The 26356-nt window shown below is 44.4% G+C and overlaps 2 long non-coding RNA genes and 1 pseudogene across 2 annotated transcripts in view; 2 read left to right on the top strand and 1 right to left on the bottom strand.

The window, feature by feature from the left end:
- Positions 1 to 8224: 8224 nt before the first annotated feature.
- LOC115385885 (GRB10-interacting GYF protein 1-like) lies at positions 8225 to 21821 on the top strand (annotated as a pseudogene).
- Positions 21822 to 21921: 100 nt separating this feature from the next.
- LOC115408231 (uncharacterized) overlaps positions 21922 to 26356 on the bottom strand; it is a 28614-nt gene continuing 24179 nt past the window's right edge. Inside the window, exon 3 of the long non-coding RNA XR_003933752.1 lies at positions 21922 to 21960. This is a non-coding gene — a long non-coding RNA (uncharacterized LOC115408231). The remainder of the gene's footprint in view (positions 21961 to 26356) is intronic.
- LOC115408224 (uncharacterized) lies at positions 24640 to 26068 on the top strand. The gene is made up of 2 exons (XR_003933751.1): positions 24640 to 25062; positions 25958 to 26068. It is a non-coding gene; the product is annotated as an uncharacterized LOC115408224 (long non-coding RNA).

Below are 26356 nucleotides of genomic sequence, written 5' to 3' on the forward strand. Positions count from 1 at the left end.
TTCTGCAGGAAAGCTGATTTGTCTCAATGCCACCTTTTAACATTTAACATATGCAGAGGCCTCCACTCCATCTGATTTGTAAACATTTGTGTAAATTTGCATATGTACATAGCCCAAGTGAATATTTGAGTCGCTGATGCGACTGTGGAGAGTCCCATGGGGTTACAGAGTGAAGCAAGCTGCAGTGCTGATGATGTTTCACTGGTTTGAAAATGCCCTTTAAATAGCATAAATGATGCTGGATGCATCATGATGGCGGACAAGTTAATAGCAAGCTTTCTTAATATGGCTGATCTTTCATTAGCGTGGCTCATTGACCTTTGGTGGACAATTTTTCTGGGAACTTTCATCACCCTGACTTCTGGAAAGTAAAATTTCACTTGCACGGATTGGGATTTGCGCCATGAGCAGAACAAATGTATTAATCTGAATGAGGACTAAGGCATTGATCAGGACCAGACCATTTTAACTAAATGATCAAAGCCTATTTTTTCCTTGTGGATCTTATGTTTTAACAGTAATCGGCTGAATCAACTGGCTGGTGGCACACTTGGCTTTGTTCTGGCTCTGGCCCACCCTGTTGGTATTTGATTGTCTTGTGTGCTAAATTAAAGGGGGAATTTGCAACTTGAGAGCATATTGGGCAACACACCCACAAAATAACACTTCTGTATTCTTTTCTTTGATCCAAGTCAAGTGATTGTTCTAGACAGTGAGAGAAATCACAGTGAAATACAACATATAATTGCACTGAGACGTTCAGCTTCGTGCAGCCAAACTGATGATCCAGACATTGCTGTGCTCTCTCTACCTGGGGCTCATACATCCAGGGCGTGTCCATCCTCCTCTTCCCATCAGACTTCTGAAAGATGTAGGTTGAGGAGAGGGGGGGACGGCGACTGCTGTCATACAGAGTGGCACAGCGCATTTTATCAGCATACCTCTGACAGATCCTCCTCAGGCCTGTCCCTGTGATCCCTGCGGGGGGTGTCTCCATGTAGAAGAAATGGCTGCAGCCTTTGAAGTTGTGAGACACCGTAGCACTCACCAAGAGGGACACCGTCAGCAGAGAGGACAGGATGCACGGGTAAAACTGGAGCATCCTCAAACAGCTGGAGGAGCTGGGAGCTTATTTCCTTCTCATACAGACATGTCTGCCGTGCGGTAATAGTAATCAATAATGAGGGGTGTTCGCAATTGCTGCAAAGTCAAGTAAAATACAGTGGAGGAAGAATGCAGACCAAGTATGAAAAGCGGCGGCACAGTGTGGCTCTGTTGGATGGATGGTTTACTTATCAGGTCTGAAAATGTCTGCAGTCATGAATTTTACCACAAATTTCTGTGAGGCTGTGTTCATGGTCTAACTTGCCTCATAAATCGTCCTGGATTGATTCTATGGTTTTATTCCATGAAATAAATGACTGTGCTGGTGGATACACTTCTTATCACTTTTAAAATGATACACATGAATGATTATTATCACCATTAAGACTTTAATATTTGGAGGTGGGCTGCATTGTTTCTGTGCCGCCATGGATTTTCTTTTCATACTGTGGCTTTTCTCTCACAGCCCAAAGACTTGATGTTAGTCTTGCTGTTTGACGGTATCTTGTGGTTATGATTGTGGTATTGTGTGTTGTTTTCTGTTGGCTCTGTCCGGGGGGGGGGGGGGGGGGGGGGGGGGGGGGGGGGGGGGGGGGGGGGGCAGTGGTTATCTTCCAGGACTTGATATGGATACAGTTGTACATAGATAATACACCAATATTTGTTGCCACTCTCAAGCAGTTTCACCTCTTTACCTTACTTACATTTCCTTATTTCAGTGCTTTCAATCTGTTTTACATTTACATTGTGTTTCAGTATATCACTATCTACTATTTGTGCATATTTTCTTCAGCACATTTTTTTAATTTTTTTGCTTATCAGGTTTTCTGTTATAGATCTTTTTCATTAAGAGATTTTTTTTCAGTGTTACTGCTTTTTCTGTTTGGGTTCTGGTGATGCTGACTAAAGATTTTCAGGATTGTTTAGGGCTTAGAAATGTGTGTGTGTGTGTATCCAGTTCAAGCCAGTGCACAGGTAAGAAACACTTTAAGGCAATGCAATGAAAGTAAATAAACTACAAGTCCACCAATATGTAGCTTAAATAGACATAAATTATGTTCACTTATACAATTTGTGTGATTATATTATCTTTATTTGTGCTTCTATGGTCATATATCATCATATAGTTATGTGAACGGGGTCTGAATAGAAGTGTTCGGCATAGTTTTTAGTTAATGCAGCTCCAAAACCTGAACACACATTGCTCACATGTTGAACACAGCAGGCGATATTTCTGATTCTGAGCGGGAGAGAAAGAGAGAAATGTGATACAATGTTTCACTTTAAAGAACAGACTCTGTAAATTGTTTCATTTAGAACCGGGACGCCACTACTCAGTGGACACAAACTGCGCATGCGCAGTGTCTGCAGGCCATCCCGTCCAGTTTGAAGGGTTTCAATAACAAAACACTCACAGATATTATCAGTTCACACGCAGCGCTACCAACAACATGGCGTGGACGTAACTTTTTGGGGCGTTGTCTTGGTTATATCACCGATACTTTCCGGGTTTTATTCGATCCGTTTACGATCGGCACGCTTCACAGAGACACGGACCGCCGGTTCCTCTCGTTAAAAAGCCCGATCCGAGCCCCGGTGTGAGCCCGGTGGAAGCCCGGCCTGGCGAAGAGGGGTGTGTTTGTCCTGCTCCTGCATTGGCTCGCCGCTTGTCAGTGTCCAGTCACGTGGTGTCACACGGACGGCCATGTTTCCGAAACACAAACAACAAGAAGAGCAGCGACTGGGAGCCAGCAGACACACGCAGATACGCAGCAGCGACCGTTGGAGGAGAGGGAAAGAAATTAAATAAATAAAAACACGGAGCACGACTTTTTCAAAGTACTATTCTGTCGAATGAATACGTTTACAGTGTTTAAAGAGACCAATGCAGACGAGCAGACCAGCAGTCTGGTAGCTATAAACAGAGAAGGTAAGCCACGGTTCCTTCTTCGCGCTAGCTGGCTAAGCTAACGAGCTGCAGCTCGGACGGCTCGGGCTCTATCTCTCCGCCTCGGAGCGCCGTTTACACCGGGCGGCGTTTCCCCTGCGCGCCCGCTCCGTTCCCGACGCGGTTCGTTGTGTTTACACCGCGCAGCTTTTTGCTTATCGCCGACAGGCGAGTGGAGGTGGTCGTCCCGCACATTGGCGGAGCAGGCCGGGGACTCCGAGCTCCACACTCCGCCCCCTCCGCCATCATATCCAGTGTCATTTGAACCTACAAGCTAAGGCCTTTACGATCAGCGCAGGCTTAGGGAGACTCTTTTAGCCGGTTACCAATGTTATGCAACACGAGCGAGATATTTTCATGCAGATATTCTCGCATTGATTGATATTTTGAACTCTGTATATCAGCCGACCCGGCGTACTTGGCTTTAAAGATGGGCAATGTGAAGGTTAGCATAGCTCGCTGCCTCTTACGGTGGCGAGTAGAGCTGCCTAAACAAAATGTTCTAAAACTAAACACTTCCCCCCCCCCCCCCCCTTATCTAACTTTGCTAAACTTACAAATCGATGTGCTTGTAGTGTATTTTACTTGACAGACGTTGCAGCCTATATTCCCTTAACTTATCTAAGCTATCCCGCCACGTCCTAACGTACGTAGCACAATAGTAAAACGTAAACCCCTCTTAACCTGCAGCCACATTCATACCTGTGTGACACTGCTTTAAGATTTTTTGGGGATTTTTTCATTTGTTGACCAAATTATATGTTTTCACGTCGATTAAATTTTGTGTCCTTGCTTCCTGCATTTCCCTGTGCACAGTTGCTTTGCTTTTATCTGGATTACAGCTAATTACTCACATTGTTGATGAAGTTTTTCTTCCTGAAATGACCTGTAACTGCATTTGAGTTATGCTTTTCTCAGTATAATCTGTTCTTCTAGGTGGTACACATTTCTACATTTTGTATTTTAACAGTGCTCTTGATCCTTGAGCCCCAATGATTTTCTGCAGCTTGTTTTACTGTAAATTTTTACGGTTTATCCACCTTTATGAAATTACAATGATAGAAGATAATCATGTGTTTGCAAACATTCAAAGCAGGAGTCCCAATATGCCAAAAATGCACATTTAGTTCCCAGAATGTTTGCAAAGTTGGCAGAATTAATGAATTTCTGTCTTGGATAAATGATTTCCACTTAATTTAAGATATTGTATGACAACAGGAGGCACAGATTGTGTTGCCTGTTCCTCAAAATCTGAAGGAAATCTATTATTAAAAAGGTATACACATTAGTTTTTGGCTGCTAGTATAACTATTTTTTCTAATGCTGCTTCTTTTTGCACATTTTTCCTTTTTAAGCTTATTGTAGAATACACGATCAGAAATGATTGGAATTTTATTTTATTTTTGGCATAAAATTAACATTAATTTATCATTTACACAGGGTTGTGGTTGGAGAGCTTGAGAACCATAATCTGACAAATCAGAAATAACCGGAAGTGGAGCAGTTTGGTGTTTTATGTCTATGTACTTGTCTTTTTTTTTTTAAAAAAACATATAGTCCCATTAATTAAAAAAATGTTGCATAGTTTTTGATTGTGTGACAGTTGTAGAATTTTTCAGAGTTTTACGTTTGTCATAGGGCTGTGCAATATATTGAAACTTACGAGATATTAACGTTTTCCTCAAATTCGATATAAAAAATACGGAATTGTTTATCAATTCAGTCTCTCTCACTCTGAAACAAGCTTCGCTCAAACATACTTAAAAAAAAAGATCTAAAAAAACTGCTTGACTCTTTTTCCCCCCCCCACATATTTTCTGGACAATTAATGTGTTTACTTTGTGCAGCTGGTGGATAATAAAAGTGCCTGTGTTGCTGTTTGTTACCAGCTTTGACCTAGATAGTATTTGTGGTGAAACTTAGTTTATATTGTATGTCGCCGTTTTCGCCCAGCTCTACTTGATGCATTCTGTTTTTGAACTTCCTTTATGCAATTTAAAGGTACTACAGTCATTCGTCACTTAATTACATTTCAATAAATAGTGTATTTCTGGTGTGTTAGGTATAAAGAATCGCGGAAGAGGCAGTGCGAGCAGTGAATGGCTCAAAAAAGCAGCTGCGTTCATGACGTGTTGCATTTGTAATCTCATCATATAAAAATGAGGAAATTCCACATTTCTCCACAGTTCTAGGACCTGAGTCATAAGACCCCATTGAGAAGTTTGGAGAACATTTGGTTTCTGAGAGGCACTTGAAAATATTTGTGCTTGAAAGATAAAAAATCGCATTGATATATAAGTCTCTTATGTAATTTAACGACAGTGTGAGAGAGTGAAGTTTGTCTCTGTCAGTGGTTGAGATGATGTTGATATTAGGAAGGAAATATGATTTTATTTGGTAATGATTTTCTTTCCATTTATATTAAAACCTTGCAAGTACAGTACAGTTTAAATGTATAGCTACATGCATTTAACTGTATTGTGAGAGATGTGAATATTAGACAAAGTCAAAAAATTCTGTGTCACCAAACTTTGACCAAGCTTTTCAAATTGTTTTTTTTTGCTGAATTGTGTTAGAGAAGTCAGAGGAATTGCTGTTTTGCTGTTCCTTTGTGAAACATGTCTCTTAAAGCCAAAATAACCTCTGTTTGGAACAGCTTGTAATTTAAGACACTCATGCTCGAGTTGTGAGTTTAAAGACAATCCTTACCAACTCAATGCACATTCAAGATATGAGGTTTTCTTTTTCCTTCAGTTGTAGCTGAACAGTTCCAGGTGTTTTCAGTCATTTGTTGATTTCTCTGCTTCTGACTCATGCGTCCCAATGACATTTTAATTAATCTGAGCTCTTTTCTTTCAAATTTAGCCTTCTGTCATTTCATTTTTGCAGAGCCAGAATGCACAGTGTCTAAACAATTCAGCTTTGTGCTATTGCACATGTTGATTTCTTGTGATATATTGTGCAGCCCTGATTGAAATCATCTCTTTTTAGACATCGAATAGCGGAATGATTTTCATTGTCAAGAAAAAGCATAGTTAAGAGAAAAGTCAGAATTGTGTTTACATAAAGTCAGTTAAATGCCAATAGCCCACAAATATCAGCCAGTGGTCTCAAATCGGATCCAGTCTGAGATGACATGAACAACATTTTTCCCCATTTAAAGTGCTGTTCTTAAGTTGTCCACTAGAGACTGGACTGACTGTTGGCGACATGGTAATAAAGTAACAGAATTCAGATGCTCCTGATAACCTCACACAATTTGTATATATAGATGCTGCAAGTTACAGGCGTCCCTCATGCATGTTAGCATGCGACTTACCGACAAAGATGAATCATCTTAACTGCTTGAGGAAATTCTGACATGCCAGAAAATTAGAATTGGCACCAAAGGTAGAACATGCAGGAAAGATTTTGCACTGGACCTTTGTTTCATAAGAAATCAGAAAAGTTTCAGAGTGTAGTCATATCCTCTGATTGGGATCACATTGGACTGTATGCAGACTCTGTCCGGAAGGCTCTCTTCTTTAAAAAGCCTCGTAAAGATGGATGGAGAAGTTCATTTGAATAAAGGGAGACCTTTTACACATGAAGGCTCTGGACCTCAGAAAGAACAAGCAAACCTCCTCCCACACAATTACCTCCACTAAATTGTATTATATTTGCCAAAACATTGCAGTGGAGCTTAAAGCTGGCAGACAGGTAAACTTAGAAAAACAGGATCCTTCAAAGTCAAAACAGTCGGCAAACTGCCCAGGTCTGCTCTAAATTCCAAGAAGTGGATTTTTCTGGTTTCCAGAGTTGGTCTGCTCTGGCCCCCCTGCAATAAGGGGTCCCAGACCTCAGTTTTGGAACCACTGCACTAGACAATACCTAAATGTTCAGCATGGATGACTGGTTTGTAAATTTTTTGCACACAGATTGAGCGTCACCCTTTATCCAGTCGAAGTAATCCCACACTTTGGAGGATTTCCAACTACAGTAGAGAACCGACAGAGAACAATAGTGTCATGAGATGTATCTCCTGTTTTGAGTTTGCGTTGATGATGAAAGATGGAGCTGAGAATTAATTAATGTAACTCTGCTGGCGACAGCAGCAGATGAATTGGTGGTAAATTTCTATCGCTTTCCTTTCATCACTTATCCCAGTGAGTGCAAATACAAGTTACTACCAAGGCTGTTAAACTCTTGGCAAGGCGCCTGTTTGTTCATTGTTGAATCGACTTCCTTTCCACAATGCCTTTACAGCCCAACGTGGTGGTATTGCTAATCCTGTCTGCACCAAACTGCGAGTTTAGCTTTGTTACAGTTGAGACTAACAAACCAACAATATTACGCTGTCGTTACTTTATTGTAGATTGTTGCATACATTAGCAAGGACAGTGTGGTTGAGTGATAAAAGCTCTCGTATATACTGTTAGAATAAGTTATACGCTTATTTGCACTTAAAGTGAATTGGAATATTGAACAGGGACGCTGTTTGTATGTGTGGGCTTTACCTGTTGAGATGTTGTTGCCGTCGATATTGCCTTGGTTTTTCTTTGAGGAAGCGTTTCCAGCCAGCTGCGCGCTTTAAGAGGCAGCTGGTTCGCGAGCGTTACTGAAATAGACATTTCTGGATGGAAAGTCTCCAGTGAAACACGGGGCCGTGACCGAGTGCTAGACCAGAAATAGTTTTCATTTATTCAGTGAAGGAACACCGCTGCGCTTTTCTCCACGCTCAGTGTGCTGGAGCAGATTGATCAAATTGGGCCGGTACCTTTCACTGAGTCTGAGGCACGCCGCGTAAATAGTGTCAGGTCCCTGCAGCGGAAAATCAAATTACACCTCCTCTCCTCCCGACTATACAGGTGGACCGCTGCGCCGTGAAAACGCATCTCGCCAGCAGCTAATTTATCAAGTGTACGCCTTTAGCGTTGGTTGTGACTGCAGCGTTCCTCCGATCCCGTCACTCAAAACTCTTTTCTCTCTCTTTCTTTTTCTCCCCAAACAGTGGTGCGAAGGGAGGAGGACAGGAATAAAGGAGTCACCTGGAGGGTCTCCGTCAATCCACATTTCAGTTGGAGCGAGGGGAAAACGGCACAGAGGGAGAGAGGGAGAAAGGAGACGAGGAGTGGGAGTCGCGTCTGCTCTTGGCAGCTGTTCCAGCAGCCCATTTCATTATTTGGCTGTTATTTAGATCCTGCGTTACTTTTTCTTTTGGATGAATCAGTTGATATTTTTAACTTTAATGTGAGATATAACTGCTGTAAAAAGATAAAAAAAAAAGTGGAAAAAAAACAAAGAAAACATTATTACTAGCAAGAGTGTTTTATTTTGTTCCATCGTTGATTTCCAAGGTTCTTTTTGTTTCTTTTTTTATGTTTAACAACCCTTTTTCGGCTGTGAGTAGCAGGAGCTTCCATTCTCCAAACTATCGTCGAAACCCCTCCCCGCCCTTTCCTTTTTACTTAGTTAGGACCTGATAACCTGGTATTCCTCAAGCACCTGAAACTGGCAGCTATTCTCTCTGTGTCTGTGTGTTTGGGGAGCTCTGTGACCACAGCTTAAGCACCACTCAGCCTTCTAGTCACCTAAGCCTAACTAAAGCCAGCCAGCTCGAGCCTGGTCCAGCCCAGTCCAGCCTGCTCCGATTATCTGGACAGGGTGAGGAAATACACTCATGTCTTGCATTTGATATTTGTTTTGCTTTGTTTTTTGTTTGTTTTTTTTTTTTTGTTTTTTTTGCAAAACCTAACACAAGAAATCTCGTTCCCTCTTCAGATACTCAGTTCTGTGTGGACGTGAGGAATATGACTGCTGAGACTCTTAACTTCGGCCCAGAATGGTAATGGATCCAGTGTTTTCTTTCTCTTTAATTCGGTCTTTTGGCCACATGTCTGAATTGAAATGTGTGCGATTGATGTTGTCATAGTAATCATTATTAACATCTGGCATGATCATCTACAGTTATATTAATGTTCTTAACAGTTCATGAAATGTCTTTAAGAAACAGAAAAGCTGAAATATTGCATTAATGACCTTTAAATTGAGTCTTTCAAGTTTTTCTTGGTTGGTAGTCGAATCCAAAACTGAAACGGGAGTCTTCACACATAAAGACTCGGTTGCTCTTGACATTAATAACACATACACACAGAGAGATCTGTCCTTGATCATACTTCTGTCAGTCTTTTGGTTGATTGATTGATTTATTTGGCAATAATACATTAACACAACATGACCACAGGATAAAAATAAGATCAAATCAGACTTATTGCCAAGGATTGCACAGGAAAGCCAGGGGCTTGTTTCCACTGTGGTCCTTTAAAAACAGAAAAAAAACTAAATACACAAGGTCCACAAGACTACAAGGTCGTCTTGTGAATGACGACACGGCCAACAGAAGGAGCCCTACTGTGGTTAGGAAGAATAACAAATAATGAAAGTGTTGGTTGTCTTTGACTTCCTTCTTTCCTCCCAAATTAAACTCTCCACTTCTCCTTGGTTTGTGGTGAATATGTTAATTCGGAGTGACTCATTCCAACACACTGGAAGCATGAAGGTGGCTCCGTTTACAGTGTGAAATGCACATATCTATTGTCTTGTGTGTGTTAAGCATACATGAGTCATTTCTCACATCTTAAAGACTTAAAGCTTTTACATGTTTACATTCCATGATCTAAAAATCCCAGCCTAAATCGTTTCATAACAACATACTCCCTTTACTTAGCAGGTAATTGGAAAGGAATTTTTAACAGTCTAGGAAGTCGAACTACAGTTTTGATTGCCTCAAGTGATTGTAGACTTTGTTTATTTAGTTAAACACAAATTGACTATTTCAACTGACTAAAAAAAACAGTGGCTTAATCTGTGATTACAATAACTGTCACACAGACAAAGTACGCTGTGTTCTATTAAGCCATAACTATTCACATGGCAAGGATAATGATAATAAAGTTCTTTCTTCCGTTTGATTCAACCTAATTAAACCAGAATCTAGGTTTTTTTTCACTTCGCTACCCCATGCACGTCATCTATCTTGCTGCGTGTACACGCTGCTGTGTGTTAGTGTAGTGATTAATGGGGGGGCGGGAGCGGTGCGGCGTCGAGTTTGGGAGCACTCCATCTCGCAGAGTGCGACTGACCCGCACATTCTTGGTGCGGTGCCAGCCTCGCAGAATATTTCACTCTTTACACATCTGCAGCTGCTTTCCTCTCGGTGGCCCTCGTAGCCCACTTTTTTTCCCCCTCCGTACTCCACATGTGCGGCCGCCTGGCCAGCGTGTTTACAATTTTGTTGAAGCTTGTTAGTATTTAAAACAAATGTGACGTCTTCTTGGCGGTCGGGTCCGCGAGTGCGGTTGGTCACCGCGGTGAAATTGTAAGTGAAGATACTCTGCCAGATCAGACCGTGAACCCAAACAGGTCAGTGAAAGAATCCATCTCAGTCTTATAGATTTGATGCAGTTGTATACAAATACCTTCGCGACTTCAACCACCAGCAGCAGCAGCTTTTCTTTTCTTTTTTTTTTTCCTTCCCCTCCTCAGATCTCCTCCTATTATGCACAGTAGCTGCGGCTCCAGCTATTTTCACCCTCTTTGATATGCTACATGCTCCCCACGGCCTTTCATGATGCTTTCCCTTACCTCTTCCACCCCACACCCCCACCCTCTGCATCTCCGAGCCGCATATGGTTTTGATGTGGAGCTGCGAGTCAATGACACACTTTGTAGAGGCATGTGAATGGAGTCATTGTTAAACAGCAGGGCCTTGGAAGCCAGCCTGCTCGTAATGGCTTTTTAAAATGAAATCTTGAGATTGGAAAGCTAATATATCAGCCACGTCGGGGCCAAGCATATTCAGGGGGGCCTGCGTAGGAGGATGGCTGATCTGTTACAAAACATCCACTAAATCTTTCTCCTCTCTCTTTGTGTGGCGAGATGGATGCTATTATTTTATTCGGTCTCCAATTCACATTGAAATGACTTCTATTAAGGTTATAAAACGGCCTGAGCCAACACGCAGGCCTGCACCGAGTTATTTACAAGACAGTTTTCTGTATTTTATGGTGGGCAAAGTCATTAGTCAGGACAAAGTAATATGAAAGCTTTTTAAAGGTGCAAAATGAAAACGCACCACTTTGTGTGTTGGGCGGTGATTTAGAGGCGCCATTGTGCCGTTCTCTCAGTCCTGTGCTGGTTCAGCAGTTTGCTTTTAGTTGGGAAACATTCATTGGGTAGTTATACTAACTGATGATAGCTCAGTTAACTCATTCCAAAATGGAACAGAGAACATAATCAATTGGTCAGTTTGAATGTTTTAGGAATTATGTATTTTTGGAGACTGTGACTTCTATAACTTCTACGCTTCAATTTGACGAAACACCAACAAGATTTGTTCACAGAAAGACTTGAAAGACTAATGCACATTCCTGTTTTCCTGGGAATTTTCCTATTAACCTTATTAAAAATGCTGAAAATGATTTAATCTGGACAGTTTGTGTAAAAGCATGAATACAAGCACAAGGTGAATGCTGAGGTGAAGTTTGCTCTCTGTAAAGAACCTTTTAAGACACTAGAAAACTGAAATTAGATTAAGGGTTTATTTATATTTGATACCACAGAACACTCCAGTGTCTCATTACACCATCTGTGGTGGGTATTGGTATTTCAAGATGATCTCGCTGTACTTTTGTAGCTAATTCAACCAAGACCCCGAGCAGCCCTTGTGCTGACATTTTTTCTGTTGTACATTTATTCATTCATGATTGTTAATATTTCCTTTTGTATTTTTTTTTTGTCGTCAGTGCATTTGAATATTGTAATTCTCATAGTTTGTTGTTTCTTTCCTCTCACAGGCTTCGTGCACTGTCCAGTGGGGGGAGTGTGACATCCCCCCCTCCTTCCCCCGCCATGCCAAAGTACAAGCTGGCCGAGTACCGCTACGGCCGAGAGGAGATGTTAGCACTTTATATCAAAGACAACAAGGTCAGTTGGGGCAGCACATGCCTGATTTCACATTAAACGCAGGCTGCGATCACACTGCAGGTCTTTATGTTCAGTGTAGTGTCAATGTGGAGTTTTGTCCTTTATTTAAATGAGACCTTCCATAATCGCGCCCTCCCCGACACAGAATCGGGGTACTTTTGTCAATTAAGGATGTAGAAGTGTGAAATGTATTGGATTTCGGGTTGCATCAGTTTCCCAGATCCATTTTCTGTTGTTCAGCAAGTCTTAAAAAGTCCGTATAGGTCACTTATGGGTCAAGGTGTCAGGTTTTGGCAGATTTTGAAGTGAGAACAATTAGTTTAGTTTGTGTGTGGATTGCAGTGCAGTGATAACCCTCTTTCTAAACCGTGACGTGCCGCTGCTGGATCTTGTTTCCAGCTCTGTCGGTTACATTTGTTCACTTTTACATAGCAAATAGCCCCATCTTTAAAAATGACGACATGTTGGTGAATCTTTTTTTTCTTTAAAACTCACAGTTCAGTTCTGGAAAAGATAGTTTTGCCCTGCTGAGCCTCTGCTGCTGCTGTTTTTAGGTCCCGGAGGACATGCAGGATAAGGAGTTTGCTGCTATTCTGCAAGATGAGCCCATGCAGCCCCTGGCACTGGTGCCTCTCACCGAGGAGGAGCAGGTCGGTCTCAAACGCACCGATGCACAGATAATCTCTGGAAGTTAAACAGTTTGAGCCCGAGCCACGGCGATCACGGTCGTCGTCTTGGCCGACAGATGTGGCGCTCACGAGCTCAATTCCTCACATTCCTCTCTTTCAATCCTACCGCTCTCCCTGCCAGAGGAACTTCTCCATGTCGGTGAACAGTGTGGCGGTGCTGAGGCTCATGGGAAAAGGGGTGGTGAGTGGAGCCGCCCCAGCTGGAGTGGTTCCGTGGACGAGGGGCCGCAAGAGGTGGTCGAGGTAAGACAAACAAACTAAAAGACGAGAATTAGTCATAAAACTAAAGCACTTCATGAGTCTTTGCATTGACCACCTTCATTTCTACAACAGCTGCAGAATCCAAAAACAACAGAAATGCTACCCAGGGCCTTTGGCTGCAGCCACAATGGCTGTTGTCCAGGCAAAGTAAAACAGTTTATTCAATGGCAGTGACTGGAGTGCTTGTTTCCTCTCTTTCTCCAAGATCTTAACGCAGCACACTTCCTCTTGGCTCGTGTAAACAGTCGTCCTTCCAGCCACACCTGTCCAAAGCCACTGTACTTACTCGCTCACCTTGTCACACACTCCACCCCAGTGTAAACACGAGCTGTCCGGTACAGAGCGGCCCGGGGAAACAACAGACGCAGGGTGGGGGCAGTGGCCACAAGCTCTGTCCCGCAGAATGCAAACACCTGCTTCCATGTGCCTCTTCACGCAGGCCGAGGTCGTGGCGAAGGTGGATTCTACCAAGAAGTATTGAAGATGCAGAGGTGGGCTTCGGCCGAAGTGTCCGAGAGATTCACCGCAGCCAGAGCTGGGACGACCGGTAAGCAGATCGCCACCAGGAATCTAGTTCGAAATGTTGGTTGTAATTCAAGCGCTCTACTTAGAGGTAAAGGTTGCTGAGAGGAGCTGTCATCCAGTGTAATAAACTCTGTAATCTGCTCCGGTATTTTTGTCTTGTGAGGGCTCCCGTGGGATGTTTTATCTCTCTTGTGCAAGGATCTTTTCTTATCAGTCCAAACTATAAACAAGTGTCAGTTTTCTGTGTCTTTTCCTCATGGATCAGTTTCAAATGATCAATTTGCAGTCTGTGACATTAAGTACCAGCTGCAGTCATTTATCCAGGACCAGAACACGGTTTATGTTTTGGATTGATAGAGTTTCCCTTCCTGTCCTCAGGGTGCGAGCGTCCGATTCGAGGAAGCCTCTGCGGCGGGAGGTGGGGCGACCTGGCTTTGAAGAAGCCGGAGGGTCCCGGGGGTCAGGGAGGAAGGAGTACACAAGGGCTGACAGCGATAACTGGCGCACCCTACGGGAGGGAGCAGGAGGAGGATGAGGGGGAGCCGGGCAGCAACTGGAGACTCGCTGGAACCCGCAGGGATGGTACGATAACAACATTAACTTCTCGCTGCACAGATTTAAAGGCCACGGCCTGCGCAGATCTCAGGGTTTTATGTTGATTTCATGGATTCAGTTTCCTGCTAACGTAGCTGGATTCAGCTGAGCAGGATGTCTTTTTTTTAATGAATGCCTGTTGAACAATCAGGAAAAGAGCTGCTACACAGCCCAGCTAGATATTTTTTTAATAATTAGTAACATTAAGGGCTCTAGGAAACAAAGATGTTCTTCGCTGTTTGATGTGCGCAATAATGAAGGTGAGACGTATTGTCAACAAGTTCAGGTCATGATAAACCAAGTGTGGCTTATGCTGGTGAATCTTACATAATAAAACAGCAGTGATTTGTTTTTGCTCATTCACAATCTGCTGTGATTCTAACCCTCTGTGAGACACTGGGTGCAGCAGCTATACTGACATCTAGTGGAGCTGACGGACTTCTGTTACAAGTTCAAACTATTCCAAACACCATCTTTTGTTTTTCAGTAATAACATCTTATCCCCATTTAACTGAGTGAGTAAAAGTAGCTTCAAAAATCTAAATGGTTGAGTATCCTGCTTTGAAAAAGTAGTTTTGAAGTTGTAAGTACTTTAGCTCCATTCAACATAGCTAGCAATACCGTTTTAATTTAGATTTTTTTTAGTTACCAGTAAAAATGTGGTTCAAACTATTGAACTTCGGTGGTTTGAAGATATTCTGCATTGAAATGGTTTTCTAAAACTGAAAATAAAAAAGCAACGGAATAACGAGTAATCTGTTCGTGATTCTCATAATAACACTAACAAGCTGGACTTCTTTGAAGTATTTTTCACAATGAAAATTCTTCCAAATAAAACAAAATTACTTTATTTTCAATTTCAGTTTGTGGCTCTGAGGAGTCTTGATTGTGGTTTAGATTTGTCTTTCTTCACCTCTGTTGTGTCATAAAAAAAACAAAAAACCTTTTCACAGACTTTCTCAGCTCCTGTAGTTGCTCGCTGGAGAAAATATGTTGCTATTGTTGTTTTCCAGAGACTACTCTCCTGCCTCTGTTGACAGTTTGTGTTGTGTTGTTGTTAGATGGTGGTCCTCGCTCAGCGGGCTGGCGGGACCACAACGGTCCAGGCGAAAGCCGTCGGAGGAAGTTCGATTTCGACTTCCGGGACTCGGAGGGCCACAGCGGGGGCCGGCGGCGTGCGGGCAGCGACGGTCTGGAGGACGACAGGGACGGCCTGCCTGAGTGGTGTACAGACGAAGAGGACGGAGACCTGGGCACCTTCGACTCCTCCGGGGGTTCATGCCTCTGAAGGTGTGTCAGATATCTGCCCCTGATCTAGTCGGCCTCTTTCCAGAATATAGAGGCTGTTCTGCCACAAACCACAAACACTGAATCATAACCACAGCTAAAACATATATTTCTCTTTGCTTGACGTTTTTCTGTTTCTCCTCTTTTCTTGGTACGTTTATGCCAGAAGGGCGGCAAGGAGACAATCCTGGAGGAGGAGTTAGATTTCAAGGGGATCGAGGAGGAAGACGAGGAGGAGGCCTATGCCGACGTGGAGAGGAACTGCACTGAAGGAGACAAAGACAAGGGTGAGGAGGAAAATTATGATCTTTTTAAAGTGTTCGATCGCGTTTTCACCTTTCAAGGCCCACAGAGGGAGAAATTACTAACGTGTGACACATTTCTTCCTTTCCTCTCCTCTAAACTGAGCAGAGTGTAAAGAAGCCATTCCTGCAGTTGGGGATGGCGAGATAAAGCCAGCATCACCCTCCTCTTCTCCCCAGTCCACTGCACCCTCATCCCTGGAGCCGCAGCCCAGCCTGGCCGGTCAGGTGGTGGAGAACGCTCCGCTCAGCAACAGCCACCCTGTGAAGGCCAACAGCTCGCCCAGCGAAGGTATGTCCTGACTCAGGTTTCTGTGTGCTGCTCAGCACAGCGCTAGCTAACATGTAGCGTTGGTTTCATTGTCAGACCACAGTTTCATAGTAAACCACAGGTAGTATCATATCTCTCTAAGTAACATACTCAGGGTTTACACCGCCACTATAGCTGTGTATGTCGTTGCACCAGATTGATGCATTTCCAGTACGCTTTCACACTGAATCTGACCCCAGCTCATTTTTGAATTGCAAAGCGTTGTTTACATTTGTTTGTCGGTGCTGCATGTATGATGATGAGTGCTGCGAAGTGATTTTGTGTTTCAAATGTAATGTTTGCATGTGATTTCATGTGCAAGACCGTTTCAGTGCTGCCGTGGGGGATGGGATGGGATGGGCATTTATTGACTGTGACGCTTTGATGATGTGATTGAACTGGGTCAACAACTGCAGCATCGGCCGTTCATTCAGCTTCCGATCACTAGTTCACGCTAACCCCGCCTCTTGAAGGGGTGGGGCATTAGGATTAATGGCTTGGCTTGTCCAGCGATCTTTGTCTTGAATAGAAATTTGGGAAACACTTGAGTCTTCAGCTGGTGTGAAACATTATGTTGGGAGTGTTGAGTCTATCTGTGTCTGTGACCAGATTTTATTCAGTATTTTGGCTTGATATTTAATATGTTTGCTCACAGTCACTTAATATCTTGTTTACTGAGCCTGCTGTTCCTGATGTATGATATACAGAGCCGGTAGACGGCTCTACCGCTCACAATCCGGCATCCAGAAATAGAAGAACTAAAAATAGAAGCCATTGTTTCACTCATGTTTCTTCTTCTCTTCTTTCCTTGTTTACGTGTCAGACGTAGCTCCCATGGGGGGCTCCAAGGCCCAGCTGAGCCCCAGCCCCGCCGCCTCCTCCGCCCTGCCTCCCCCTCCCCCTTCCTCCGCCGCTCCTCTCCTCCCTCCATCTGGAGGAGACGCAGAGGATGATGAAGGCATGAAGCACCTGCAGCAGGTAGGAACAGCAGGAGGCCTGTCTGGAGCATCTGTCTCAGCGAGCTGACGCAAAATGTCTCAGAAACTGCTTCTCCCTCAGAGGAGGGAGGAAACTAGTCACTGAATATCAAGAGACGATTACTGTAGATTTGTAGATTTTTAAGGAAATGAGGGCTTGCAAATGACCGTGTGGAATAGATGGGTTCAATCCCAGTCATGGAGGGTTTGGTTATCTGCTTGATGATGGTACAGTGTTTAGATTTTCGTATTGGTGGTATGTTCCCTACTTTTCCACTAGCTTTTAGCTTCATTTGCCGTCTTCTCATTTGGAAATACACATCCGACAGTCTGCAGCTGCTTCCTTTCTCTGCTTTGGATTACGCAGTCTCTTCTGACACCTGCTTGTTAGATTGTCAGCTTTCTTATTCTCTCAGCAGGTGAATTAAGCAGCTCAGCTTGTGTGTTACGACACTTAGAAGTGTCTCCTTCCCTTTGCGATGAGTGTATAAATGAACGGGCTTGTTTGTGTCTGTGTAGGAGGCCGAGAAGATGGTGGCCTCGCTGCAGGACACTCCTTGGAGGAGGAGTGTTTCACCCAGGCGCTGCAGCAGCAGCAGGAGAGCAGGAACACTGCGGCCGCTCTGCCGCTGTCGCACGAGGCCGCCATGAAGTGGTTCTACAAGGACCCGCAGGGGGAGATCCAGGGTACTGGCTGGATAGAATTCACATTCACCCGGTTTTTTATCAAACGCTGCTGTTCTGGATCCACTGAGCCTCTGTCCGCCGTCCAGGTCCCTTCACCACGGTGGAGATGTGCGAGTGGTTCCAGGCGGGCTACTTCACCATGACCCTGCTGGTGAAGCGGGGCTGCGACGAGGGCTTCCAGCCCTTGGGCGACGTCATCAAGATGTGGGGCCGCGTGCCCTTCGCCCCGGGGCCCTCCCCGCCGCCCCTGCTGGTGAGACAGCTCCCTCCGACGCAGCGCCCGCAGCCCACCCGGGGGCCCGCCGGGACTGTGAGTCAGAGCTCAGCCAACCTAGTGGATGGGGAGGGGAGGCTGGAGATGAGAGGGCACATTAACAGACAGGTTGGGGTAATGAGCGTTTAACTTGATTCCAGTCTAAATAAACATATATTTCATGCATGTCACACACTGTTAATCTGCCTGTTGAAGCACAATTGTAAAGTATTCATTACATGACACATAATGATACTGCTTGCATGTATAAGCTGTGTTTTCTGCATGCTCTACAAGTGATTTGCATCAAACGATGATTTCGCCCCTCCTTTCAGGGAAACCTGGACCAGGAGCGCCTGAAAAAGCAACAGGAGCTGGCAGCAGCAGCTCTTTATCAACAGCTCCAGCAGCAGCAGCTATTCCAGCTCATTAACAGGTGAGGTGTCGCCTCACGCGCAGAAATCCGCGTTGCTTCCCCGGGGGGGTTCTGACTGGAAGTGTTTGTGTGGCAGGTGCAGTGAGCAGGGTATGATGCCTTCGATGAACAGGTCGATGTCAGTGCCAGATACAGGGTCCATGTGGGACATGCATACCTCAGCTTCACAGCCGTCAGGTGAGCTGCCGCCTGCTGCACTTTGAACAAACAAGCACGCGCTGTTTAAGATGCATAGTCGTCGGAGGTACTGCTGCTAAAACAATGCGAAATCTCTTCGCAGGCGGTGAAGCCAGTCTTTGGGACATAACAATGAATCCTTCTACTCAGGGTCCAACTCTCGAACAGCTTCAGAAGGTGAGATTGAGGTTTTTTGCCACATTAATTTTTCCTCTCCTTTAGGAAATACCGAAACTTGCATACATCAGGATATCTGTGTACTTTTTCTCCTTCAGCTCCAGCAGGAGAGACGAGACGCTGAACTCAGGGCGAAGCGTGAGGAGGAGGAGCAGCGTAAGAGGAGGGAGGAGAAGAGGAGGCAACAGGAGGAACAGAAAAGGAGAGGAGGAGGAGCTCTTCAGACGGAAGCAGGTGAGAAGGAAGAACCTCACCTGAAAGGAGATGTTGAGCCTTGTTTGATCTTTGTGTTCATTCATCGATCATCAATACAATATCACCGTTATGTCTTCCCGTAGTGTCGACAGCAGCAGGAGCTGATCATGAAACTGCTGCAGCAGCCCCCCAGCAGCAGGGACCCGGGGCGGGCGGCTCCAGCTGGAGCGGGGCTTCCTCCTCAGGGCTCGCAAAGGCGGGAAAGCCCCGGCTCTGGCTCTGCTGGAGATGCAGCAGGAGCTCCTGAAGCAGCAGCAGCAGCAGCAGAGAGCCAGCAGCAGAGAGACCGCGTGAGTTTGATTCAGAAGCTCTCACACAGCGCTGACGTCAGCCGGTGGTTTTGTCGTGCGTGTTCAGCCCGCCTCCTCTTTCGGTCTGCAGCACTCTGGCATGTCGATGGGCAGCTCCTCCATGGGGGGCCAGTGGGTGGAGGGTGTTGGCATGTGGGTGGCTCCAGGAATGGAGGGCAAGGGCAGCGGCGGAGGCTCCTCCAGCAGCATGGGCATGTGGGACGAGGCTGTGAAGAACCAGGCCAGTCTGCGCGGGAACAGCAACAACAACCTGGGCCTGAAGAACAGCCGCAGCAGCCCATCACTCAGGTAACCGCGCTGTGGAGAAACACTCAGCGATTGCAGCGACTCTCTTTGGATGAAAATACCAGAATGTTTCCCCTGGAATGCCCTCCACAGCGATCAGTACATGATGCGTCGCAAGCGGACGGAGGAGGAGGAGAAGCTCCTGAAGCTGCTGCAGGGCATGAAGCCTCAGGACGGCTTCACCACCTGGTGTGAACAGATGCTGCACGCTCTCAACACCTCTGCCAACAACTCTTCCTCCTCTCTGGATGGTACGCCGCTCGGATTCATGCAAAATCCCGCCATCGCTGCCAGTCGGCGCGCGGCAGCCTCGCTTCCCTCGTGCCCTAATCACTTATCTGTTTGCCTTTGTGAAGTTGCCACCATCGTGGCATACCTGAAGGAGGTGGAGTCTCCCTATGCAGTGCTGGATTTCATCCGGTCCTACCTAGGGGACACAGTGGAAGCCAAAGAGTTCGCCAAACAATTTCTGGAGCGACGTGCCAAACAGAAAGCCAACCAACAGAGACAGCAGCAGCAGGTAGGGCCGCGCCGCCGCTTCTCTGCTTCCTAGTTCTCTTTTTAAAGGCGTTTTTTAAACTTCTGCCAGAGAAAATACAATCTCTGTTCCTCTTTGGACCACTGTTTTAACTACTCTGAGAGAGTGATTAATATTGTTTTTCTATGATGATCAGCATTGTGATACGTGTTTCAGATTCAGTTTGAACTTCCTGGAACTGGCTGTAATATCTGCTCCTTTCTGTGTCTTAGTTATCAAAGGAAGTGGCTGGGTTAAACATGAACTTCCCTCTGCAGGTAAATGCAGATAAGCCTCCGCTGCATGAATTGATTACCTTCAGGATTCATCAAGTGTTTATCCGTCCATATGGACACTTAATGTTGCTTCGAATAACAGCTCAGTCTGCATAATTAATGCTGCGACAACCAAACTTGGATTTTCTAGCATGATTTTGTTCTGACAGTTCTAAAATCGCAACGTTATCTCACAAGAAACAAATTAATCTTTCTTTTTTTAAAACAAGATTCTATGCATGAAAAAGGAACGGGTGTGTTATTGTTTAGAAGTTGTACAGCAAAAACATTTGCATGCTTCTGTGCTTCCTCATTTTTAGACTCTTTTTCCTGTATTTGCTTTCTTGGCTCCAAAAGCGACTCGCCAAAGAAAATGTCCCAAGAGTTATGACCATAATCAAAGTACAGTAAGTTTGTGCAACAGCCAGTACATTTATGAGATCCAGTGAACCGATTTCTTAAAAATAGTAAGCAAGAACTGTTGACATACTGAGGGAAAGTTCTCAAATCCATGATTTTAAAGTTAAAGGTTACAAGCGGATTATCTTCAGAAACACATGGGCAATCGTTTACATTTGCTGGTTAATCTCAGACTCCTGATACTTTAAAAGTAGCCAGGCTAAAGTAAAACGTGCACGAGGCAACGTGCACGCTTATCACAGGAAAGTGCCCGCCCAAAAGCTGCCCTCTGATCTCCTGCTGTGAGGCGAGAGTCCAAACCGCCACGCCGTTATTCCTCCATTTGCAGCATTATATTTGAAGGCTTCCTGGCGTTCGTTCTAAACAGTCACATAGTTTTTTTCAAGCTCAGCTAATAAAGGAACCGACCTTTAAGTCAGGCTTGGCTTTTGTGTTGAGTTTTACACCAAACAGCGCTGCTGTCATGAGACCACGACACGCATCAGAGCTCAGTTTGAGTCTTTTACGAATACATTATGATGGAGTTTTAATCTCTGAAACATCTGGTTTCTGCTTGCAGGACTCAATGCGAGGTATGAATCCGAGCACTCTGCAGTCCATGTTCCAGGCCAACCACATGGGCAAGGCTGGTCTCTATGACAACCAGGGGGGAAAGATGAAGAAGAAACAGCCCATGATGCTGCACTCTGACCCCAGCATCTTAGGTACGTGACTGTTTTTCTCTTCTTCACGCTGCAAGCTCTGAAAATAGTCTGAACCCACAAACACGACTGAGTTTCTCATAAAACATGGCTCAAACGGCAGGGAGAAAAAAAAAAAATACAGCAGCTTCGTCTCACTCACCTAATAAGGAGCAACATTTGTAGAAATGAGGTCCCTGCTGTGTCTGATCTCCCCTCCTCCTTCTTTTCCCCCTCCCCCCCCTGCAGGGTACTCATTCCACAACGCGGGCGACTGTCTGAGCCTGAATGAGATGGAGATGGTGGAGGATTACTGATGTGACGCAGCGCAGCAGCAATAGCTACCTGAGGCCTTCTGTCTTTTAATCAGACAAACCTGATGACGAATGTGCATGCTGGGGGACCAGGGGGGGGGGGAGGGCGAGAGAGAGAGAGAGTGTGTGTAAAAGAGGGAGGTTGCAGGGGTGGAGGCGCCGACCGAGGCACCCCCACTCTTTCATTCCCTCGGGTCGACACAAAAAAAGGGCTCCCTGCTGCACCAGTTGATCACTAGAGGGGCGAGGGGGGGGGGGGGCGAGGCGGTGAGAGGTTTCAAGGAAGATGGTTATCCTTGGCACTCAAAAGATTAAGCACCTTATACTAAACTAATGCACTTTATTGAGATGGGATTTGAATAGGTTTTTTTTTTTTTCATGTGTGTATATCTGTCTGTTCAGAATCGGTGCGTACAAGGCACGCGTGCACGCACGCGTGCCCGAACTGGAAGGGGGGGAGGGGGAGGGGAGGCAGGCGGTGAACGGGGGCGTGTGTTTGTTTTTTTTTTTTTTGTTTTTTTTTTCAGGGGGACCTTTAGTTGGAACATTTATCAGAAAGCAAATCCTTTCTCAAAAGACAAACACTGTTGATATTTCTCTTGTTTAGCATTTTTTACGTTTATATAAAAAAAAAAGTAAAGCTATTGAAAAATGAATTCTAAAAAAACTTGAAGATTTGCACTTGCCTAAAAAGAAATAAGAAAAAAAAACAACAAAAAAAATCAAATGGGTTTAGTTCTAGAAGTGAATATTTTGTGAATGTGTACGAGTGACTGAGCGTGCGTGGCTGACTTGTGTCTGATATAAAGTCTGCACAATGTTGTTTTTTTCTTTTGTTGCTTACCAAGATGTATGAAACATAAGAGGCCATTTTTGTCTTTTTTTTTCTCTCTCTCTTTTGTTCAGATGGTTATTTTATATTTTCATGTTTAGCGCGTGTGCGTGCGTGTGTGTGTGTCCCTTTCCAAGCAGGGAGGAGGCGTTGTGTGTGTTTGAGAGAGTGACTGAATTAGCGAGAGAGAGAGAGGGAGAATTGCACAACACATTTTCTCTCACCAGCTCTTCATCCCCCAGATAGAGAAGAACAGCATCCATTTGTAAATGTTAGCTTTGCTCTCATCACACGATGACCACCACTAGTTTTGATTTCCCTTTAGCTCCTCCCCCCCACCCCGCCACCAGGGAGGGGGGGCCGGCGAATCATAAGGGACGTGACTGTGTGCGTGCGCGCATCGCGTGAGATTTGTTTTTGTATGTATGCGTGCGTGCGTGTGTGCGTGCGTTCTCCGTGTTCATTTACTGTCGATAGAAATGAGTTCAGACTACAGGTACTCATTTTGAATACATGTGCTGTTTATTTTGTTTTGTTTGTTTTGTTTTTTTGTATGTGTATGAATGCACATTTGTGCCTAAGAACTTGGATAGGGTGCATGGCCATTGAGACATTAACTCTTTTTTGAGAGCGAGTGCGATGTGTGTCAGTGCTCAGCACAGTATGTAAAGTATGTACGTTTCTATGGTAAAAATATTTCTAGTCGAGCGCAGGGGTGATCCATCGGAAAGGTTTTAAGTCCAGTCTGGTTTTTTTTTTTTTTTTCCTGGGGTGTGATCACGTTGCCTTTTGTCAGCTCTCGAACTTGTGAATGAAAGGTGTCGAGTTTCTGACTCTGGAAAAAAAAAATACACATAAAAAAAAAAAAAAAAAAATACAGCATCTTAATGTGCGTGTGCACAGGACGGTGCATGAAATGTTAGCATATTGTGTTACTTATTCGTTGTTGCAATTTGGTAATGACGAGTTTTCTTTTTTTAAATGAGAAATATATATGAATATATACATTATATACAAAGTTTAAAAAGTTTGGACTAAGATGATGAGCACTTGGGGCTGCTTTTTTGTTGTGTGTTTTTAAAAACAATTTTTTTTCTTAATTGTTTTTTCATTTTTGTTTCATTATTGCCATGTGAAGTGTGTATTATTTCTTTCTTAAGAAAAATATTGAATGTATTCCAAAAAGAAAAAAAAAAAACATGACGAGAAACCCATGCTGATACCAGATTTTCTTTTTCCTCAGAAGATTTCAAAAATGGAAACAAAATACAGAAAAGCTTCAAAGAGTTTAGCGAGGTCTTTTTTTTTTTTTCCTCCTTTGTTTTTTCATTTACATCGCGGAGAAGGAAAAAGAAGTCGGGATGGGATACAGTTGAACACACTGCCTCTACAATCCTGGTCATACAAACAGTGACTAAAAGAAAGGACTCTTTCTATTCCATACTGGAGCTTTGGTTGTTTACAAACCACATGGATATCTGTGGGCGCATTTTATTTTTTTTTTTTTTGTTTTGATCCCACACGAGACGGGTGGGGTTTGCAAGTGCGCTTCTGCCATACGGACATTGAGTGGTGTTGGGTTTTTTTTTTTTTTATTTTTTTTGTTTTTGGAGGAAGAGCGGCAGGCATCAGCACGGGCGAGACCCTCGAACTGGACCCGTGCTCGTGGCGGCGGGTCGGCCGTGGAGCGGACTCTGGGGGGGAGGGGGGGTTTGGTGCCCCCGATGTGTGGAGATCAGAGTGCGTGGGGGGGCCACAAGAAAAAAAAAAAAAAAAAACACCCACCACCACCCTGGAGGGGGACGGGAGGGCAGCATCAGTACACCTGCGACGTGCACTCTGTCTTCACACCCTGCCCTCATCAACTCACCTATGCACTTTTGTTCATTCAAGCTGTGAGGTACAATTTCGGGGATGGGGCACAATTACAACAGGAGGATTGCTGCGACTTTGACAAAGTCACTGAAAAGATATTCCCAAAAAGAAAAAAGAGACTCGAGAGCGGTCTTCTTCTCCCACCTCCTGTTATAACCATATTTTTGTATTATCTTTCAGAGTAGAAAGAAAAACTTGCAAATGGATGAAGGAAAATTCATGAAAAAGTTGATTATATGGAGTGAATGTTCTTCAAGAAACTTTTTTTTTTATTTTTGAATTTTTTTTTTTTTTTTTTTTTTTTTGAGATGGACTCGCTGTGAGTTTTTTCTTTGAGTTCGCCAGTAACCCCGAAACGTTCGTGGATGGAGCAAAGGGGTCAAAAATAAAAAAAAAAACAAAAAAAAACACCCCACCTGGACTTGGGTGTGAGACGTGCTGCCGTGGCTCCAAGACTGACTGATAGTAACTTATCATCGAGGTCGCAGCGGCGGCGGGAGAGCCGGTCGTCGGCGGAGGAGGCGGAGACGCCTCCACTTCCTCTCCAAACCCGGCGGAGGCCTCCGGAGCTGAAGGGTGACCGCTCGAGGAAAAACGCTCGGTATTGGTGAGAGCCGCTTACTTTTTATCAGTTCTGAATGTTTCTTTTATGAAGCCCTCTTGTATAACACATAAGTACATTATAGCACTGTATAACTATAGTTATAAACACTCAAATGATCACAATCCTTTATAACATCAGACCTAACCCTAATCCTATGCTGTACAGTGGGTTATAAAGCATTGTGATCATTTATGAGCGTTTATAACTACTTATGTGTATACAGGAGGGCTTCAAGTAAAGTGTTGCCAAACTTGGACTCCACTTTTTACCTTGTCATTTTTATACTTTCACAAAATAACATAACTTTTTAATTAATTTCCACCACGTGTTCAAAACCTTTATAATCCCTCAGCTTTATAAGACCAAATAATGTATCTGTAGTCATCTTGTCACCAAAAGTTTAACACCCGAACTATCAATGGCCACAGTTGGTTGAGTTATTTTATGGCACTTTATCATTTACTTAATTATCAGCTTGTGTTGCGTTTTCGCACTATAAACATGTCACTCATAAATAAAGCTGCACTGCAGTAATAAGATGAAGTTGATCTGCTTGGAGGAAGTCCAGCTGGTCGTCTCTGGTTCTTGTTCCCACATCAGAGTGCTGGACAGTAAAGAGGATTTATGACACTTTCGAGGGACCGGATGGTTGTTCGATTTATTTGTTTTAGAAGCGTAATTCAAGTAGACGATCACTGCCAGTAGTTTTAAAATAAGATTAGGATCAGAATAATTCAAGCTTCACACCCTACCAATATAAACTGTAAATAAAACTACTATAAAATTTGGTAGATTAAGAAAACGTGAGTGAAAACTTGGAATATGCACGGCCTCCTTCCTTCGTTCCGTTTGATGAGGATAACGTTCGGATGCTTTTTTCTCTCTGTCTTTCTTGTAGGAATCTGGCTGTACTTTATTTGCTGCCCTCTGCAAGGAGGATCTATTCTACAGCCAGCCCATGAGCCAGTTGTCCCTAAACCTGTCCCTTTGAACTTTAACCCCCCTCCCCAACCCTTCAAGAAACTCTTTCTTGACCTCGGACTGGGCAGGCCAATGGCATTATCAGTCGGACAGTTACCAGATGGAGTTACAGGTTCATCATCTGCTTTGACAGCTTCGACCGCGCGTCTGGAGCAGAGGGGGCGCCGCACGGCGGTCCCCTTCACCGGCGGGTCTGCCTGCATGTCAGAGACAGAGCGCCGCGGTGGGCGTGGCGGTACTACCTCTCAGCCACCGGGAATCCCCCCCCCTGCAAGCGGCGGAACTGGAAGAACTGAAAGAATTGTACAAAGAAAAA

The sequence above is a fragment of the Salarias fasciatus genome, chromosome 3, assembly GCF_902148845.1.
Source record: "Salarias fasciatus chromosome 3, fSalaFa1.1, whole genome shotgun sequence".
NCBI lineage: Eukaryota > Metazoa > Chordata > Actinopteri > Blenniiformes > Blenniidae > Salarias > Salarias fasciatus.